The sequence below is a fragment of the Nycticebus coucang genome, chromosome 22 (assembly GCF_027406575.1).
Source record: "Nycticebus coucang isolate mNycCou1 chromosome 22, mNycCou1.pri, whole genome shotgun sequence".
NCBI classification, from domain to species: Eukaryota; Metazoa; Chordata; class Mammalia; order Primates; family Lorisidae; genus Nycticebus; species Nycticebus coucang.
In genome coordinates, this window is record NC_069801.1 from 47681086 (window position 1) to 47702294 (window position 21209).

Genomic DNA, 21209 nt, shown 5'->3' on the forward strand with positions numbered 1-21209 from the left:
AAGGCATTCTATAAAATTTGGATTTGGTCAAAGGACTGCACTCGGGGATAGGGAGGGCCACATGTGGCCTGAGGCCACAGCTTCCCCAAATCTTCCTTGGTTTAGGAAGATCAAAAAGTTCTGGAGGTGCCTATGTACTCAATTTTGATATGCGGACAATTAATGACAATTAAGGTTATGGGGGGGAGGAAAAGCAGAAAGAGGGATGGAGGGAGGGGGGTGGGGCCTTGGTGTGTGTCACACTTTATGGGGACAAGACATGATTGCAAGAGGGACTTTACCTAACAATTGCAATCAGTGTAACCTAGCTTATTGTACCCTCAATGAATCCCCAACAATAAAAAAATAAAATAAAAATAAAAATAAATTAAAAGTTCTGGAGGTGGACGGTAGGTCAACAATATAAATGTTCTTAATGCCACAGAACTGTATACAACCCATCTCACGGTTATGGATGAGGTACATTCCAGAGACCATCTCTAGGTCAGATTTGCAGGTAACTTGGATCCCTGATAAACAGTTAACATACATAGTACAATAATAGTGATAATAATAGTGACAATAACACTATAATGGCTCATATATACTACTAATAATAGAGTAACACTGTAATAATTATAATAATACCCCTGTGCTGTAATAATAAGTTACAGAAACTGTTGTGCTCTTTATTTTAATTCAAACAAACATAAAAGCAAACTCATAGGAAAAGTTTAGATAACGACATAGAGAAATTTCAAAAAAGAATATTAAGGGCGGCGCCTGTGGCTCAAAGGGGTAGGGCGCCAGTCCCATATGGCGGAGGTGGTGGGTTCAAACCCAGCCCAGGCCAGAAATTGCAAAAAAAAAGAACTATTTTGGGCAGCTCCTGTGGCTCAAGGAGTAGGGCGCTGGCCCCATATACCAGACGTGGTGGGTTCAAACCCAGCCCCGGCAAAAAAAAAAAAAAAAAAAAAAAAGAATATTAAGGGTTAATATTCACCTAAGCTTGCATCAATGCTAGGCAATAGGAATGTTACGCTAACCAAATCAATAACCTTTCCATTTCAATAATCTACTACCCTGCTTAATGATAATTGACGTTTTCATTGAAGCACTGCCTTTCACATGTTCCATTATTCTTACTTTATAATTGTGCTGACAGCCAAGTCACTGAAGCCTAAAGCTTTCCCAGTGAATGATGGCATCTGGCCTTTCTCCAAACAATTATTTCTACTTTCATTTCCATTGTAATCACTTTTCTCTTCACTGCTAGCTCCTCTGGACTTGTGCAAGACTTTACTTTGGAGGCCTGGTCATAAAGGTAAGCATAAACTCACAAAGTCAAATAAAAAGATTTAAACGAAAGTGATGCTGGTAAAAGCCACCATACAATGAGACTAGCCACTAACATAAAGATTCTGTGCCAAGGTACCATTTATGCCATACACTTACATGCACAGAAGAAACTAGTTCTCAAAATATTATTTAATTAATAATTAATTTAATCATATTAAATTAAATAATATCTTTATGAGGAACCAGCCTGTTCATGAGTATGGAGCCTCCTAAGTTGGGTCATCCATAACCTGGGACTGTCGGTACTTAAAAATTACTAAAATGATAAATGTTATGTTATTATATATATTTTATTATACTCTTCAAAACCCTGCTTAAGACAATCCCTCAGTAATACTTGTGCTGAGATTTCCTACCTATCCCATCAAAAGCAAGCTGTCAATTATCTCCTTTGTGGATGTGACTTGGGTTTAACATCTCAGTGCAGAGATCTTCCCACTAACATCACAAAGTCCTAATAATGATCTTTTATATTTCACTTTTCCCTACTTTATGCAAACATAAACAAGTTTATGTTTCCAAATGCCTACTGAAATTAATATACCCACCACCCAACTAAAAAAACACACTATTATCAGTCTCTCTTAAGCCTTCTGAATGCTACTTCCTCATCACCTTCCTTTCTCCCCTAAGGTAACCACTATCATAAATTTTGCCTTTATTATTGTCTTTTTTTCCTAATAAAAAATGTATTTCCATGAATGGGTAAAACAGCCATAAAACATATATATGACTAATATTTAGAAAATTCAAGACTTATTATTCACATACTCAGATTTATTAAGCACTGATTATATTCCAGGCTTTAAAAGGCTCATAATTTGGCAAGGGAAACATAAATAGGAAAGACAGGAGGAAAGAAGGGATACAGGAAAAGACAGATGGAAGACAAAACAGGAGGCAAAGGAAAGACAGGGGAAGAACAGTATGTTAGGAAACTAAAAATAATTAACTTTTATTAAAAATATAAATTTCTGTTAGAGAAAACTTAAAAATTAAGAACTGCTAGGAAAAATGAAAGAAAAGACTGACAGTTATGAGAAAATGCACATGTATTCAAGGGATACTCAAAACTATTTAAAAGACCTCAGGTACAACACAGAGTGGGCTATTATTGTCAATGCTTCACTGGCGAGGACAAGACTTCAAAAAGGTTATCCACCACCTTCAAAAGATGGAGATAGAGGCTTGAGCTGCAGCTAGACAATTCACTATCACAGCCAGCACTGGAGAAAGCATGGTATACGAAAGTGTTATTTATATTGTGGTCTTCGTCCCTTCTACTTGAGATTTACCTGAGAAGCTTATTAAAAATAAATACTCCACGTCAGACTACTGAACCAGACATTCTAGAAATAGGGCTCTATAAACTACATTTCGATAAGCATCCCAGGTGATTCTTACACTGACTAATGTTTGAAAACCACAAAAGAACCTTGCCCATCATCTGACTCCCAGCTAGGTATTCTTAGGTAAACCACTTTACCCTGCAAAAGGTTTTATGCTATTAAAAAAGATGACAGAATTATACAACTTCACTTTGTTTAGTTTTTAAGAGACAGGACCTTGTTCTGTCACCCAGATTGGAGCACATTGGCAGGATCATAGCTCACTGTAACGTCTAACTTCTGGGCCCAAGCAATCCTCCCCCATCAGCCTCCCAAGTAGAAGGACCACAGGTATATGCTACCATGCCCAGCTAGTTTTTATTTATTTATTTATTTATTTATTTATTTTAGACAGAGTCTTGCAATGCTGCCCAGGTTGATCACAAACTCCTAACCGAAAGCAATCCTCCCGTCTTGGCCTCCCAAAGCACTGGGATTACAGGCATAAGCCATCATACCTGACCAGAATTATACTATTTTGAACTTTACTAAGCTTAATGTGTTGTTCTTTTTGGCATCATTAGTCAGGTTATAACAACCTACAGATAACTTCCGTTGGCAATGTACACAAGAAAAATAACATTTCTACCATTTTCCAAAGCTGCCGTATAACTCTACACTGATTACAATCTGCTCACATGTTGCTCAATGCCTATAAAAGCCAAAGAATGTCACAGAGCAGGTTCCAACACATTTTGTAAAACGGCAGCTTCAAATTGCCAGGCAATTTGCTATGGACTGGGATTACAGGGATTATAACACTGACCATGATGGTCATAATCTCTCCACTCATGTCATTTACAGCCTACTTGGGAACAGAGGCTCAGAGGGGAAGTGGGGCAGTCAAGTGGGGAATTTCAACCAGCTCAGAAGGGGCAGCATCTGCCATCCAATGAAGCTGATCCCAGAGACAGGTGGGAGCTCGGCAGGCACCTGAGCGCGCTTTTCATTCTGTTGAAGAATAGCCTTGTGAAATAGTGTTCTTCGACTCAGTGACATAGGTGACTAGCTTTGTATGTAGAATTTGTTTCACCTTCACTGGGCTTGATGGTTCCCTACCTTCTAACAGTCTCACCACGTATTAGAAAATACTAGCCAATCACTGATCCAGTTTCAGTTTCTTGAATAACTTTTCTTAGTTTTTCTTAAAACTAAGTTTTCTTAAAAAAATAAAAAAGACTTGAAATATAGAAGCTACACCAGAATTAAATTCTGATAAGCTATAGTTATACAACATTTTTCTCATTTAAGTTGTGTTTGCATCCTAGCACTCTTGGAAGCCAAGGTGGGCAGATGGCTTGAGCTCAGGAGTTGAGACCAGCCTGAGAAAAAGCGAGACCCTGTCTCTACTAAAAATAGAAAAACTTCATTCTGTTGAAGAATAGCCTTGTGAAATAGCTTGAAGAATAGCTGGGTGTTGGGGAGGGCGCCTATGGTCCCAGATACTTCGAAGGTTGAGCTCAAGAGTTAACAAATCTCTAGCACAGTTGTTGTTGTTTGTTTTTGTTTTTGAGACAGAGTTTCAAGCTGTCACCCTGGGTAGAGTGCCATGGCATCATAGCTCACAGCAACCTCAAACTCAGGTTTTAAATGATTCTCTTGCTTCAGCCTCCCAAGTAGCTGGGAATACAGGCGCCCACCACAACGCCCGGCTATTTTTTTGTTGTTGCTGTTGTCATTGTTATTTTAGCTGGCTGGGGCCAGGTTCGAACCCACCTGCCTCAGTGTATGTGGCCACCCTAGCCACTGAGCTACAGACACCACCCTCTAGCACAGTCTTAAGATTTGGGCTGTTCCCAAATTTCATCAAAAAAGAGTAAACTGTCACTAACAGAAGGAATGTAATAACTGAAATATTCGCAATAATATATGTCTGACGTGGTTTCTAACACTAGTCTCTACCCATTATATGGGAAAAGAAGAATCAGAACATAAGAATTTGTCTATTGAACTAGTATAGCCATTATAGAATACAGTGTGGAGATTCTTCAAAAAACTAAAAACAGAATGACCATATGATCCAGGAATTCCAACAATGGGTCTATATCCAAAGTAAGGAAATCAATATGTTGAAGAGATAATTATACTCCCATAAAAGGGTTACTATATCTTAAAGAAGCTAACAGATAGTACTAATGAAACTAATGGCATGAATATCCAAACACTAAAAATAAAGGAGGAATAATTCCCCAGACTTAGCACAGCCTGTATAAATCCCCCAAACTAATCCAGATAGTTTATTTTGCTTCCAGGCTCGCTAATCCGTGCTCTGGTGACCAAACTGGTTTCTCAGGAATACTAATACCATGAGGAGGATGCTCTGAATAATGAGAACAAGTGTTTACACAATGTAAAAGTGTCTATCCTTTTGAAAATTAATATTCTGGTTAATAAATCAGTCTCCTGTGAATCTGCTACTCTAAATCAGTTTCCCAAAACATTGTCACTGGTAGATAACAGATAACAATCAAATATTAAGTCCACCAGACGGTGGATTCCAATAAAAGATTCTGCCAGATGTATCAGGTGATAACTCTAAGATATATTCTAAATCTAAAATCATAAAAGCATCAACTATCACCATAATTAACAGAAAAAGACCAAGGAAGAAGGAAGAAAAAACAGTGAAAGATGATTGCCTAGTTCAAGAGCAAAACTTAAAATCCAATCCATTTTTTAAAAAGCATTCCCATCAAAAGATGATGTTCATAGGGAAAATACAAACAAAACCACGATGACATAATGGTCTTACCCAAATAGAATGGCTATCGAATAATTAAATTAAAATGTGGGCCCAGCACAGTGGTTCATGCCTGTATTTCTAGCACTTTGGGAGGCCGAGCAGGAAGGTTGCTTGAGGCCAAGAGTTTGAGAACAGCCTGGGCAAGAGAGAGACCCATTTCTACAAAAAAAAAAAAAAAAAAGAGAGAGAAATGAGCCAGGCATGATGGCACAAGCCTGTAGTCCCAGCTACTCAGAGACTGAGAAAAAGGGATCACTTGAGCCCAAGAGTTTGCCATTATAGTGAGCTATAATGACACCACGGTATGCTAGCCCAGGCAACAGAGCAAGACATTGTCTCAAAAAAAAAAAAAATTGGGGCAAATGATCTGAATAGACAAAGAAATAGAAATGCCCAATACTATGGTCTCACCCCACTTATAATGGCTATTATCAAAAATACAAAAATAACAAATGCTGGTGAGGATGTGGAGAAAAGGAAACTCTGAACTCTCATATACTTTTAGTACGAATGTGAACTAGTATAGCCATTATAGAATACAGTATGGAGATTCTTCAAAAAACTAAAAACAGAATGACCATATGATCCAGCAATTCCAACAATGGGTCTATATCCAAAGTAAGGAAATCAGTATGTTGAAGAGATAATTACACTCCAGTATTTATCCAGCCCTATTCACAATAAGTAAGATATGAAATTAATCTAAGTGTCCATCAAAAGAGGAATGAATTTTTAAAATGTGGTATATACACATGATGGAATACTATTCAGTCCTAAAAAAGAATGAAATCCTGCCATTTACAACAACACTGAGTAGCCTGAAAGACATATTACATGAAATAAGAAAGGCACAGAAAGATAAATACTACATGTTCTCACATGGAGTTAAAATAATTCAGTTCATGAAATTACAGAGTACAATTGTGAATGTCAGAGGGTGAGGAGCAGAGGAGGGGGAGAATAGGGAGAGGCTGGTTAATGGATACAAAATTCTAGCTAGATAGATTGAGTTCTGCTTTTGTAGCACTCTATGTTGAATATGATTAACTGTAATTTACTGTATACTTTCAAAAAGCTAGGAGAGGATTTTGAATGCTCACAACACAAAGAAATGACAAATGTTAAGGTGGTGATATGCTAATTACCCTGATTTAATCATTACATAGTATATACATGTATCAAAATATCACTCTGTAGTCCATAAATGTGAACATGTAAACTAAAAATACAAGGAGGAAAAAGATGAATTGCTATTTGATTTCAGCAATTTCACTTCTGGTCTATACCCAAAAGAATTAAAAACAGGGACTCAAACATATTTATACACCCATATTCACAGCAGCAATGTTATCAATTACCAAAAGGTTGAAACAACCCAAATGTCCATTTACAAATCAACAAAATGTAGTATGTACACAAAATTATTACTGAGCTTTAAAAAGGCAGAAAATCCTGACACACATTATAACATGAATGTTCCTTAAAAATATTACACAAAGTTAAATAAGCCAGACACAAAAGGACAAATGTTATGTAAGTATACTTCTATAAGGTACCTAAAGCAGTCAAATTTACAGAAGCAGAGAGGGGAATAGGAAGTTAATGTTAAATCAGGATGGAACTTCAGTTTGGGCCAATGAAAAAGTTCTAGAGATGGATGGTGGAATAGTACACAATAATGTCACCATACTTAATACCACTGACCTATACATATAAAATGGCTAAAAAGGTAAAACTTAAGTTGTATACATTTTACTACCATAAGGAAAAGGCCTAATGTTTGGTTTCATATACAAAAATCTTCTTAATTGGTAGAACTAACACATGTATAGTTTATTAACATATGTTAAGAAGACTGGGTTACCTTTGTCATGCTTCACCCTTAAGAGTGAGGAACAACTGACTAGAAAAGGAAGCATCTGGAGTTCTACTTATATTTTCTTTTCCTTTTTCTTGGTTTTATGTTTGTTTTGGCTTAAACAATAGGAATTTCTTTGTTCTCAATTCTGGAGTCTAGACATCCAGTCAGGTTGGGTTTCTCCTGAGGCCTCTCTCCTTGGCTTACAGATGGCTGTCTTTTCCTTCTGCCCTCAGGTGGTCTTCCCTCTGTGCCTCTTTGTGCCCTAAAATCCTCTTTTTTTCCTCTTTTGTATGTTATTTTCTTAATGTGAATGTTGTTATATGAATTTGCTGATTATATACAAGTTTATAAAACTATATTCTTAGAATTTGTGTTCTTTACTACTTGAATGTTACATCTTCAAAGCCAGATGTGGTGGCTCCTGCCTATAATCTTAGCACTTTGGGCGACCAAGACAGCAGGATTGCTTGATGCCAGGAGTTCAAGACCAGCCTGAGCAACACAGTGAGACCCTGTCTCTACAAAAAAATTTAAAAATTAGCAGCGTGTGGTGGCACATGCCTATGGTACCATCAACTCAGGAGGCTGAGGCGTAAGGATTGCTTAAGCCCAAAAGTTTGAGGTTACAGTGAGTTATGATAATGCTATTACACTGCAGTCTAGACAACAGAACAAGACCCTGTCTCAAAAAAAAAAAAAAAGAAAAAGATTAAGAATCTATATGGTTGGGCTCAGCATCCGTAGCACAGAGGTTATGGCACCAGCCACATACATCAAGGTTGGTGGGTTCGAATCCAGCCCGGGCCAACTAGAACAACACTGACAACTGCAACAAAAAATGGCCGGGCATTGTGGCAGGCATGTATAGCCCCAGCTACTGGGAGGCTAAGGCAAGAGAATCGCTTAAACCCAAGAGTTTGAGGTTGCAGTAAACTGTGACACCACAGTACTCTACCAACGGGGACATAGTGATAGTGAGACTAAGTCTAAAAAAAAATTTAAAAAAAAAAATCTATACATTTACTTAAAAGGTTTATTCTACATATCAAAGCATTCCCAAAGGCCAGTTGCTATCGTCCCAGTGGCATTAATTCTTTAGACTAAAAGGATTATGTCAAAAAAAAAAAAAAAATGGTCAGGTGTTCTGACTTTATAAACTGTGAAGGCTAGCAAAATGATGGTCTTTTTCTGAAATCAAAATAAGCAATGCTTATATCATAGAAGGTCTTCCTTGATTCATACACTTTACACATAGAAAAACAGGAGTAGGATCAAAACAGTGGTTTTTAGGTTCTGAATTGAGTACTAGTACACAAGTTTTATTCTGAACATTTAAAAATGATACTTGAGTATGAATTGGGAATGTTTTATGAATGTATGTGAGCTAAAACATTTATTCATTTGATAAAATTGTATTTACATCCCTCTAAAACAGATAAATTTTGGTAAATTTTACACAGTTTATAGTACATCTTTTGATAAAAACTAAAAGAATAGATTCATTATAAGGGCTTCTATTCTCCTTTCCATCCACAAGAGGGAGCAAACACAACACATCTTGGGAATTTTATTACACATTACTTTTCACACAAGACTTTCAGGGGACAATTGGAAAAAAAAAAAAAAACAGTAAAACTGCCAAAAATATTTACTGAGTGTTTACCATGTGCTAAGGTCTGAAAATACAGTGAGTAAAAGACACAGCTCTTGCTCTAAGGTTTTATAATCCTCTAGGTAACAAAATACACGGAAAAGATTCTTTACATGAACATAAACCAACCACACCTAGCTTTTTTTTTTTTTTAATTCAAGATACTTTATTCTTAAAACAGGTCACAACACTAAGCTTTGGGCCCATTCTGCCACTGTACAAGTTACAAATGCTTGCTCAGAAGCGGAAGGATGCTCTTTCATAGCATGTCTGAAAAGTGAATAAAAACCCATATAAAACAAATATTCAAATAGTTTCCTTAGGAACACAGATAAGTGTGACCCCATCTCCTAGTCTTACATAATGCTGCATCTGTGTTAACCCTAATTTACAAAAACGTTTCAAAACTAGCAGTAGTTAAGTTAAATGGTCCCCCCAAACCCCTTAATTCAAGCTAAACTCGCAGTTAACAGCTACAGAATGATATCTACACCTTAATACTAGCTGAAGCACAAGTATTTTAACTATAATTTGCAAGTATTCAATCTGATGAGAAACTACCAATATGATGTAATAACTTAGCAAATTAATAGCAATTTATAGTCTACAACTCTAAAAGGCAAATGACATCTATTAAGCAATTTATACCTTCAAAGCCAGGCATAAGCTCTAAGATGTGAGTATCTTTTCTTTTCTAAGTGGACTCCAATGATCTAAGCCTCTAGTCTTTTAATTAGCGTAACCAAAATGTTAGCAAATTAACATTTACCTAGGGGAACCCGGGGAAGTCTTGCAAAAGCAAGAGAAACGTCTTTGAAATGCTCTGATAAATAGTAAAATCAGGGTCCCCATAGCTCAATAGTTAGGGTGCCGGCCACATACTCCAGGGCTGGTGGGTTCAAACCCAGCCCAAGACTGCAAAACAAACTAAAAAATATATAGCTGGGTGTTGTGGCAGGTGCCTGTAGTCCCAGCTACTAGGGGGCTGGGGCAAGAGAATCACTTAACCCCAAGAGTTAGAGGTTACTGTGAGCTATGATGCTACAGCACTGTACCGAGGGTGACAAAGTAAAACTTTCTCAATAAGAAAAAAAAAAAGTAAAATCATAGTTCCAACACTGAAAATTCTCAATCATAGCCTATTAATGATATTTTAATATAACTATTTTTATGATTTAAAGAACAAGATTCCAAAAGAGCATAATGAACCAGGTAGGTGACCACTGGAGAGCCTTTCCAATTAGGTGTGTTTATACAGAAGCAAAGCTTGGGGTACAGTACTATTCAGGAAAGTATTTTGGCTGGAAACAATGTGTAGTAAAAAAAAAAAAAATCAAGTCTGGATCCTTTTGTAGTTCATAAGCATGATGACTGGGTGACCACATGCATGCATGAGATGTGCCCCCCTCAAACTTGTTACCACATTAGCACCATTAACCATCTGACATGAGAAAAAATAAAAATCAAGCCTGAATCAAAGCACAACTCCCTTAAAATTCACACCACTTAACTAGCTCTGTGACTTAAGGGAAGTTATTAACCTCTCTGAGCCTCAGTATTTCTCCCTCTTCCACTGGGAATAACAATCGTCTTTCAATGCTATTTGCAAGGACTAATAATAATGCAGGTAAAATGCTTAACATAATGAATAGCTCAAATATTAACTGCACTGTACAGAGAAGACTAAAGAAGACCACATGACTTATCCACATTTGCCAAAAGAATAGTTGATCAAAACTTCTTTATTTCTGGTAATATTCCTTATCTCAAAGTCTACTTGCTCTCATAATTAATCACACCAGGTTTGTTATTATTAGTGTCTACATGATACACATTTTTCCATTCTTTTATTTCCAATCCAATTGAGTCTTTTTCTTTCAGATACTTCTCTTTTAAACAGTATGCTTATGTTTTCATTTGACCTGACAGTCTCTACATTTTGATTATTGTTTAGCCTATTTACATTTAATGTATTTATCAGTATGGCTGAGTTCAAGTTTACCATATCTTGGGTTTCTCTATTTTGTTTGAATCTATCCCAATTATTTTTCTTTAGTCTTTCTTCCTTGTCTGCATTCTTTAGCATTTAACATGCTTTTAGTAATCCATGGTATCTCTTCTATTGCCTTTTTAACTATACCTCTTCTATTTATTAGTGGTTGTTCTAGGAATTATAATATGCATCCAGAACTTACAGTATACCTTGAGTGTATATTACCAAGTCCTGGCATAACATCGTACCAAAAAAGGCCATTTATTTCTTTCCTTTCTCCTATTGTTATCACATACAACTTTACTTCTTCATAATTTTTTTTTTTTTTTGAGACAGAGTCTCACTATGTCACCCTCGGTAGAGTACCGTGGCATCACAGTTCACAGCGACCTCAAACTCTTGGACTTAAGAGACTCTTGCCTCAGCCTCCCCAAGTACTGGGATGATAGGCACCCGCCACAACACCCAGCTATTTTGGGTTATAGTTGTCATTGTTGTTTGGCAGGCCCAGGCTGGATGTGAACCTGCCATCTCTGGTATATGTGGCTGGCGCCCTAGCCACTGAGCTATAGGTGCCAAGCCAAATTTTTATACTTAAATATTTGCCATTTTCAGGAGTCTTTAGTTCTTCCATAGATCCAAGTTTCCTCTGACATCTTCCTTCCACAATCTAAAGAACTACCCTTAGAATTTCTTTTTTTTTTTTTTTTTTGAGACAGAACCTCAAGCTGTTGCCCTGGGTAGAGTGCCGTGGCATCACAGCTCACAGCAACCTCCAATTCCTAGGCTCAAGTGATTCTCCTGCCTCAGCCTCCCAAGTAGCTGGGACTACAGGCAATCACCACAACACCCGGCTATTTTTTTTTTTGGTTGCAGCCATCATTGTTGTTTGGCGGGCCCAGGCTAGATTCGAACCTACCAGCTCAGGTGTATGTGGCTGGCACCTTAGCCACTTTAGCCACAGGCACAAAGCCTACCCTTAGAATTTCTTATGATATTCAAGTCTGTTACCAACAAATTTCCTCACTTTCACTTTTAAAGTATAACTTTGCTAAATATAAAACTCTAGTTTGGTAATTTTTTTCTTTCAGCACTTTAAGGATATCCCACTGTCCTCTGGATTCCACTGTTTCTGATGAGAAGTTAGCTATCATTCTTGTCAATGTTTCCTTAACAGAAAGCTTTCCCCCACCCCCTTCCTGGATGTTTCTGAGATTTTTCTCTTTATCTTTGGTTTTCAGCAGTCTATGATGTATCTACATGAGATTTCCTTTGTATCAAACATAATTAGCATTCACTGAGCTTCTGTAATCTATAAATGTGTGTCTTATACCAACTTACTGCAAAGGTCCTAAACAATCTCGACAATAAGATCCACATTGATTGAAAGGATGAAGTAAGATGAAAAAACAAAAATGATAATAATAAGATCCAAATAACCAACAAGCAGTCTCTGAGGAATTTAATAGGAGAAATGCTAAGAGAATTTCAAAAGGAGAAAAAACAGGGAAATTAAAACTACAAACTTTGTACTTTATCACAATTCATGCCAAAATTTTAGAACAAATTCATAGAGATGTTGAGCAATAAATCCTTTCTAGAAGGGGAAGTGTGATCATTAGAAGTCCTCACAAATTCATTATGAATAATTCATGCTGAAGTATTTTTGACATATAACTAGTACATCAGGAATATGACATATTTTCTAAATCTGGATTCAGCAAAGCAATGGACAAAATTTCTGATTTGTTCTTAAAGATAACATACAGAAATAAACCTGAATGCTACTCTACTAGTCATATGGTATATTTGCAACACAAACACCTTCATCTAATTTCAATTTAATTTGTGCTTTAGTTCAATAAGTACTGAAGGCCTGACATTTGCTAGGCAATGTGTTAGGTACTACTAATAGATGAATATGACATAGTCCTAAATCGCAGGGTACTCAGAGACTAATGTTCATTTATGTATGCAAATGACACAAAGCTAAAATAGCTACATTCTGATGACAAAATCAGGATCCAAAGAAAAGAAAAAAAGTCAAATTGTTTCCTTCTTTATTTCAACAAGCTCAAAATTAACTACTTCAGTTCAATTTAATATTCAATGAGAACACACTGAATATGTGCCAAGGAAATATGCTGGGCACCAGAAATATCAAAATGAGTAAGATCTAGTTCCTGGATGTAAAGAACTCACAAATTAGTAAGAAAGATAAATATTTACAAAGTAACATGATAGTATAGTGACAGATGTATATATAGGAATGAGAAATACAGAGAAAGGAGTAGCTGTCAGGGAAGGCGTCACAAAAGACAAATGTCTAAGCAAAAAACCACAAAGAGAGGCAGGTAATGGGAGAACTGACAAAAGCAAAGAACCATGGAATGATATTAATTCAAGAAAAGCACAAGCATCAAAGTATTAATACAATGCAAGGTATAGGCTACATAAGGCCAAATCACAGCTTTGTCAGCCTGCCAATGAACTTGAAATTCATTCTATACAAGCAATTGAATATGGAGTTTAAAAGTGAGAACAATTAATGAGCTGCTGCTTTGGAAGTTAATAGCATATATACAATGGATAGTTAAAACCAAGGAAATCTAGAAACCACATGTGATCAGACAGGGTAGAAAGGAAAAGAGGACAGAACAGACCTTTAAGGTATATTAACAGTTAAGAGAAATATTAGGGGAAGGAGACAGAAGTGTGTACAGAATAAACTAGAATAGAATATAGGATCAATGAAGGGTATTTTAAACAGGGAGAAGCTTTGCAAGTTTTTAAGCTTGCAAGTTTTTAAACTAGAAGTAGCTTGAAAAGACAGTCAGTGGAAGGAGAGATGCAGAAGCCAAAGGAAATGTAGGAAAAAAAACAAGGGAGCAAATTCCTAGAGACACAATTTAAGAGCAAGTAGAAAGATGCAAGCTAACAAATATAAATATGAGGCTCTTCAATGAACTGGAGAAATTCAAATGATTAAGTTTAAGATGAGGGAAGGTATGTCTTACTTAATCACCCACTAAATACTTTAAAATTGTAAGGTAATTGCATTAGTAGTAATACAATGTGAAAACTAAGGGAAAGGCCATTCTACTCTATTCCAAATCTCTTTTGGAATTTTGTATTCACTCCTGAGCACCTCCTTTGAGGCTCACCATTAATAAGCACATCCAGAGGAAAGTGACTAGGTGATAAAAGGAGTAGAAAGAATGGGAACACTGGGGCTCAGATAATGAGTTAAAGGCAACATAGTTGCCTTCCTAGGGGGGAGAGACTATAGCTCTAGAATAAATGCCTTAGTTACAAGAGGTAAAGCTTTACCAGCTGCCTTACAAAGTAGTGATCTGCAAAAAATGTTCAAGCAAAGTTGGATGTGAGGAAAGGTATAAAGGGGATTTTAGTACCCAATAGTTTGTATCACAAGATTTGCATGGTTTTACCAGTCATCTGGCAGTTAATTGTATCTGCCCTATAGTCATTTGTAATACACAGAATATTGGTTTAAAGTGACATATGAGAGTATTGGTTTAAAGTGACATATGAGTGTATCCATCTTAGCCACTTAAACCAAATTCTGTTCCTTTATTGTTATTCTGTACTGTAATTATTTATTAAGATCTTATGAACACTGATTCAATCTTAATTTTTTTATCTCTTCTTCTCCTTCCTAATCCTAGACGCCTGTACCTAGTATAATGTCCATCACAGAGCAAACACTCAACAAATTTTTGTCAAGTGAGAGAAAACATGAATGAAGACAATATCAGGTAATATATAGTTCTGTGTATTCCTCACTTCCCACATCACAACAAATGTGAAGTCATTCAAATATCTGTTGAACAAATAAATATCTGATTTATCCTCTGTACATAATGATTTAAAGCAGTAAGAATTAAATTTTTTAAGTTCTTTTCTTAAGGACTACCATACCACAAAAATTTCATGATATATACCTATCTCTCTTATCTGACCATATTGCCAACCATGAGTATTTCTGAGTAAATGCCTCATTGGGCAAGCTTAGAACATCCTATCTGTGATTACTATAGCAATGGTAGAGAGCAACTAAGAGTCAAGGCTCTACACCAGCGGTTCTCAACCTTCCTAATGCCGCAACCCTTTAATACAGTTCCTCAAGTTGTGGTGACCCCAACCATAAAATTATTTTCGTTGCTACTTCATAACTATAATTTTTGCTACTGTTATGAATTATAATGTAAATATCTGATATTAGGCAACCCCTGTGAAAGGGTCATTTGACCCCTTGGGGGTCGTGACCCACAGGTTGAGAACCACTGCTCTACACTTTCATACTTTCCCTAAGAACAAATAACAACTGCAAGACACACATCCCCTGATCTGCAGGGAGCTCCTTGCTGCTATCTTCATGAAGGTCTCTTAAAAACTCAGTAGGAAAACAAATGGAAATGAGCTAGGCACTCTTGCCAATAGTGCCCTTTCATCAAAGGATGACTATATCCATATTAACTCAAAGACTACTACCTTCAGCATCCAATCCCTGGAAACAAGACTGCTATAAACATATATGAACATATACAAAACTGCACAGATTTAATAAGGAAAAAACAATCCTTCTAACAGACATACCAAGAAAGGAAGTGGTTGTTTCTTGGCATATTAATATTGTTATCTTCACAAATTAAGTTACTCTTGGATTATGGGTAGGATTTATTATCTAATAAAATCTTTAATCTTAATTTTAAAACTAGTTCATTTTGGTATAATCCACATTTTAACTTTACATACTCTTCATACATGGTTAAGTGGCTAGACTAATAACTTACATAGTATTTCTCCATTTTTAAAACAAATTGAGCTATAAACATTATTATCACATGGTATTCTATTAGGACAATAAAGGAAGAATAAAAAATAAAAAGTCATTGCAAAAACATATTGTGCCAAAACACACAGAAAATGATATATCATCTAATTAGCCTTCTCTATTTGCTTAATGCACTTTTTGTACATTTTTAGCTTCTGATTTTGTTAAAACATTGGTTATAAAAAGAAAAATGCTGTATTTGGCATGATCTGTTTTTTGAAATTATCTTTTACTTTTATTTATAAATATTAGTTGTCTATTTTTTGAGACTTTGGAAAAAAAAAAGTTAACTGATGACTCCATACTGAACCTCAGCGTCAAAGCATTCTATAATAGACATATTCTTTTTTTTTTTTTTTTAATTTCAGCTTGCTTGTTCATTCTTCTTCATTTGAAGTACTTTTTTGTTGTTGTTCATTTTCTTCATTTTTTTTTTTTTTAATGTTCTTCCTTTGGCAATTCTCTTTCCCGTTGCCTCCCCAGTAGCTGGGATTACAGACACCCACCACAATGTCCGGCTGTTTTTGACGTTAGTAGAGACGGGGTCATACTCTGTCTCACTGCTGCTCATACTGGTCTCAAACCTCTGAGCTCAGGCAATCCACCCGCCTCAGCCTCCCACAGCGCTGGGACTACAGGCGTGAGCCACCACACCCGGCCCTATAATAGACATACTCTTATTTGACAATATGAATGTTTCTTTGCATTATTATTATTATTGCTTAATATTTCGACGCAGCAATCGTCTGATTTCTTTTCTGAATGTTTTATCTTCATTCGTTCTTTACGAGGTTTTTGTTTCTAGTCCTTATCTTAAACATTGTTATTGTTATTAAATTTTAAGTATTTTTAATCTTGTGAAGGCAGAAAGTGGAAACCCAATAAACACATGTACGTGTAAAAAAAAATTTTTTAACAAAAGAAAAATGTTAGATTAGCATCTCTTTGCCAAATAATATTTGTCTTCAATTATTCATATTTAGTACATTAATTTCTTACAACTGTGCGACTTTCATCTTATTTAGAAAAATTAATTGCTTTTAGGAAAATTTGATTCCAGTACTATAGTTAAGGCATTTTACAAATAAAATTTAACTAACAAACTACTTTAAATTTTCCAGTAACAGCAAATATAGACAAAAATTTATCAACTATTTTGGTAAAATGCCATAATTACAAAGCAATGATAATCATAGTACCAATACTGTAACTGCTGTGCAATGACTTCCTTCTAACAGGGTCATCACAATTTCTGTAAGCAAATCACCAATTAGAACATGAAGATATTATTCTAATGCTTACTATCTCTCCAGAATCATGTTTATTTTGGCAGAACATCATTTTCACCCTTTATAATAGAAAATTTCAAGCATACACTAGACATAATAGTAAATTGAAAAGTGATAAACACAATTCCCTCTTCATCAAATATCAAGTTATAGCACATCTTTCACTCCCGCTAACTGCATCTCCAAACCCTTCATAGATCATTGTGATATAAATTCTAAACATCATATCATTTTATCCATAAATATTTCAGTATTTATCTGTAAAAGTAAGGACTTTTTAAAGACATAACCCAATATATACAGTATCACACTCTAAAAACTATAATTATTTGATATCTCCAAATATCCATTCAGTATTGGTAGAACCTTTTTTTTTTTTTTGAAACAAGGGTCTCAACTCTGTGGCCCAGGCTAAAGCATAGTGGCCTCATCATAGCTCACTGCAATCTCAAACTGCTGGACTCAAACCATCCTCTTGCCTCAGCCTCCAGAGTAGCTGCAACTACAGACATGCACCACCATGCCTGATTATTTTTTATTTTTTGCAGAGACAGGATCTCACTATATTACCAAGGCTAATCTCAAACTCCTGGCCTCAAGCAATCCTCCTACCTTGGCCTCCCAAAGTGCTAGGTTACAGGTGTGAGTCATAGTTCCCTTATAGTAAGACAGAATATTTCTTACTATATTATTTCAAAGTAATCAGTAAGCATTATATTCCTCTTCTAAAATATAATGTAGTTTAAAACAAAATTCATGGGTATCAACTTGAGGCTAACTTACTGTAGCTGAAATCAATTCTATTACTTTTCCCACAACACCATTACTTTTGCTTCTACTATCAGGACCTTGGGGATAACATCCAAAACTGATAGTGCTCTCAGAAAAATAAGGTAAACTAATTAGCATGAATATAGATTTATACTAACAATGATTTAAAGACACTGATAAATGTAAAGTAAAAAATACCAATGACAAAAATAATCTCTTGCCAAAATACTAAGCAATCTCAATAACCACCAAAAAAGTTGTATTAACTTTTCTTTTTATGTTCCACAAAGCTACAATAGAAGTCAAAGCAGTTTTGACTTGCTTTGCTTTTTTTTTTTTTTTTTGTGGTTTTTGGCCGGGGCTGGGTTTGAACCCACCACCTCTGGCATATGGGATTGGCGCCCTACTCCTTGAGCCACAGGCACCACCCTTGACTTGCTTTTTAAAAGGCAACATGGTAAAGGGCAGTGCTTATTTAATTTTTCTACTACTATATAGTCATAATAATAGGGAAACATGTTCTCCCATTGAAGGAAGTATGGAGATGACCCAAAGAGAAGCATCCTTAGAATCTCTCTGAAATCTCATTTTCTATATAAAATACATGTAAATTCTATATATGCTACATAATTGTTTTTAATAAACCACGTATCCCTTTTTATATTAGTGTAGTAAACTGGTACTACAGGAAGACATGAACATTTATTCTACAGACTTGAGTACTTTCCAGCATACCAATGTGAGAAATCTGGATATCCGATCACAGACTTGGCTTTGTAGTCGAACAAACCTAAGCTCCAATTTCAGCCTCTTTATTAGCTTACTTGTCATTAGATTATTACTTATTCTTTTTTTTTTTTTTTTTTCGCAGTTTTTGGCCAGGGTCGGGTTTGAACCCGCCACCTCTGGCATATGGGGCCAGCACTCTACTCCTTTGAAACACAGGCACCACCCCTATTACTTATCCTCTTTATATCCTTCCATATTCTCATCTTTAAACAAAAATAACAATAGTTATCACAGATTAGACGGAATATACCAATTAGATGGGATAATGAAAATAAAACACTTAACAGAACCCAGCAGAAAGAAAACGTCTGGTAAATGTTAGTAGTAGTTATTACCACTTCCAAAATCAATCAGTAAAATGAAGGGTTTCCTTTGCAGCGTGGTGAGAATGCAAAGAAGACAAGATTTCACCCTACCTACTTGGAAGCTAACAATTTAGCCCATTCCAATTTCATGGATGTTAGAGATAGACACAAGACTCCGGTCCTGAATCAAGGACAAGGTACTTTATTCCCACAGTGGTAGCAGTAACCAGCATATCAGGATTTTTTACACAGAATTTCAGCATTTTTTTAATACCAGTTCTTGTTTCTCACAGGGTGACAAAGAGTGGGCCAGGTGACATCTGCACACACAGTGGATGCATTACAGGAGAGAAATTCAGAGCTTAGGGAATATGAATCTTTTATAATGGACAATGAACATGCCTACCCTTTACTTTGGAGGGAGAAAGTATCTTTATCTTCAGATTGTAAGCAACCTGCCCTTTGGTCTACAAGGAAAGCCTATATAGTCTTGGTCACAACACATCATCCTTGAAAAGACAGACTAGAACAATCAGTGCCTCTATTCATAAGATGTGCAGAAATGTAAAAAACACATAGCGAGGGCGGTGCCTGTGGCTCAAGGAGTAGGGCACCAGTCCCATATTCTGGAAGTGGCGGGTTCAAACCTAGCCCCGGCCAAAAAACAAAAATACAATAAAAATAATTATTAAAAAAAAAAAAAACACACATAGAGAATTGTTTCCCAACAACATCCACTCCTCAGTCCTAACCATCCTGCCTGCCGACACATTTTCTCATGAGTATGCCACTCCATCAGCCACTCTGATTAATCCAACTGAAAGAGCTTTGGACTAAATCCAATCAATTTATTTCATACATCATTTAATTAAGGCTACTATCAATGAGATTCAAAGCAACAGGTTGAGGTCAATCTTCAGAAATGATTTCAATCATGTTCCTCAAGGCTGCTTTTCCAAATAAGATAAAGAAATCTCATAAGCCATCAGGGCTACCTTTCTGAAAGCCAGGCGGCTTTCCCCGTAAGTATCTGTACTGACCTTTCCACTTGGCCCAAGGCATTCATCAAGGTAAACAGGATATATCAGCAACCGTTCAGACTCTGCCTTGGCATACACACACACATATGTCCATAGCAATTTTATCACTATAACAACTCTAGTCAGGGTACTGAAGCTGACCTTAATGCCTTCCAAGGCCAAGTTGGTATCACTGACTACTTCAGCTAAAACATGAGAAACAAATTTGAACCTAATCTAAGTGAGTGACTTCTCTCAGAGATAAATGTTCACAGAGCATGTATAAGTAACACATCAGTTATCACTCTAAGAAGCTTTCCCAATGACCAAGGATAGCCTGATGTTATATAACTGACATCTACAGTCTGTAAGATTTATTGGTGTTTCCTTAAATATTCAAAGGTATAAGAGTCTGTGTTTTTAGGAGGAAAGTAAGTTATTAGCTGACTTACACAATAGATATAACATCCCATACAGATGGTACACCTGGAAGGAAAGAGTTATTGAGAATCATTAGTTCTTTCCTATATCAACCTAGGAGGCACCTGTCAACCTGTGTCCCAACTGCAAAAAGCTCAAACAATTGAGTCTAATCCTTGTTTTTGAAAAGACTAAATGAGGGCAGTCAGTCCAAGCTGTCCTATTTGTCCAGGCCAAAGCCAAGTGGCCCTGATTTTCCCCACAGAACCTGTGAGTAAAGGCAAGGGGTAAGAGTAAGGAAGACTGGGCGGCGCCTGGGCTCAAAGGGGTAAGGCGCCGGGCCCCATATGCCAGAAGTGGTGGGTTCAAACCCAGCCCCGGTCAAAAACTGCAAAAAAAAAAAAAAAAAAAAGAGTGAGAAAGACATCAGGAGATGTTGACAAGTGTTTTGCATGGAAGGTACAGGAGCTGGAGCCAAACTGCTGCTTCCAGTAGGCCTCCCAATAAGGTTAAGGGGAGTGACAAATCAAGATCAGACCCATTTAATGGGGAATGACAGACCCAGGAGTCAGCTAAATTTAATGTGCTTGAAACAGTTTGGAAGAGCTGCACCAGGGCATTTTCCTTCACGAGGAAGACTTCAAGGATAGTTCTGAAAGACAAAAAACATTAATGTATCTCACTCCCCTAAACCTTCAAGGTCTAAGACAGGGGTCCTCAAACTGCGGCCTGCAGGCCACATGAGGTGGTGTGATTGTATTTGTTCCCATTTTGTTTTTTTTACTTC

General features: G+C 36.5%; 1 protein-coding gene and 1 non-coding gene across 4 annotated transcripts in view; one reads left to right on the forward strand and one right to left on the reverse strand.

The window, feature by feature from the left end:
* The window catches only part of FAF1 (Fas associated factor 1), a 498736-nt gene that overhangs the window by 466263 nt on the left and 11264 nt on the right, over positions 1-21209 (reverse strand). The gene's annotated exons all lie outside the window — the stretch shown is intronic.
* On the forward strand, positions 10325-10428 carry LOC128575735 (small nucleolar RNA U13). Its single transcript, XR_008377140.1, has one exon. It is a non-coding gene; the product is annotated as a small nucleolar RNA U13 (small nucleolar RNA).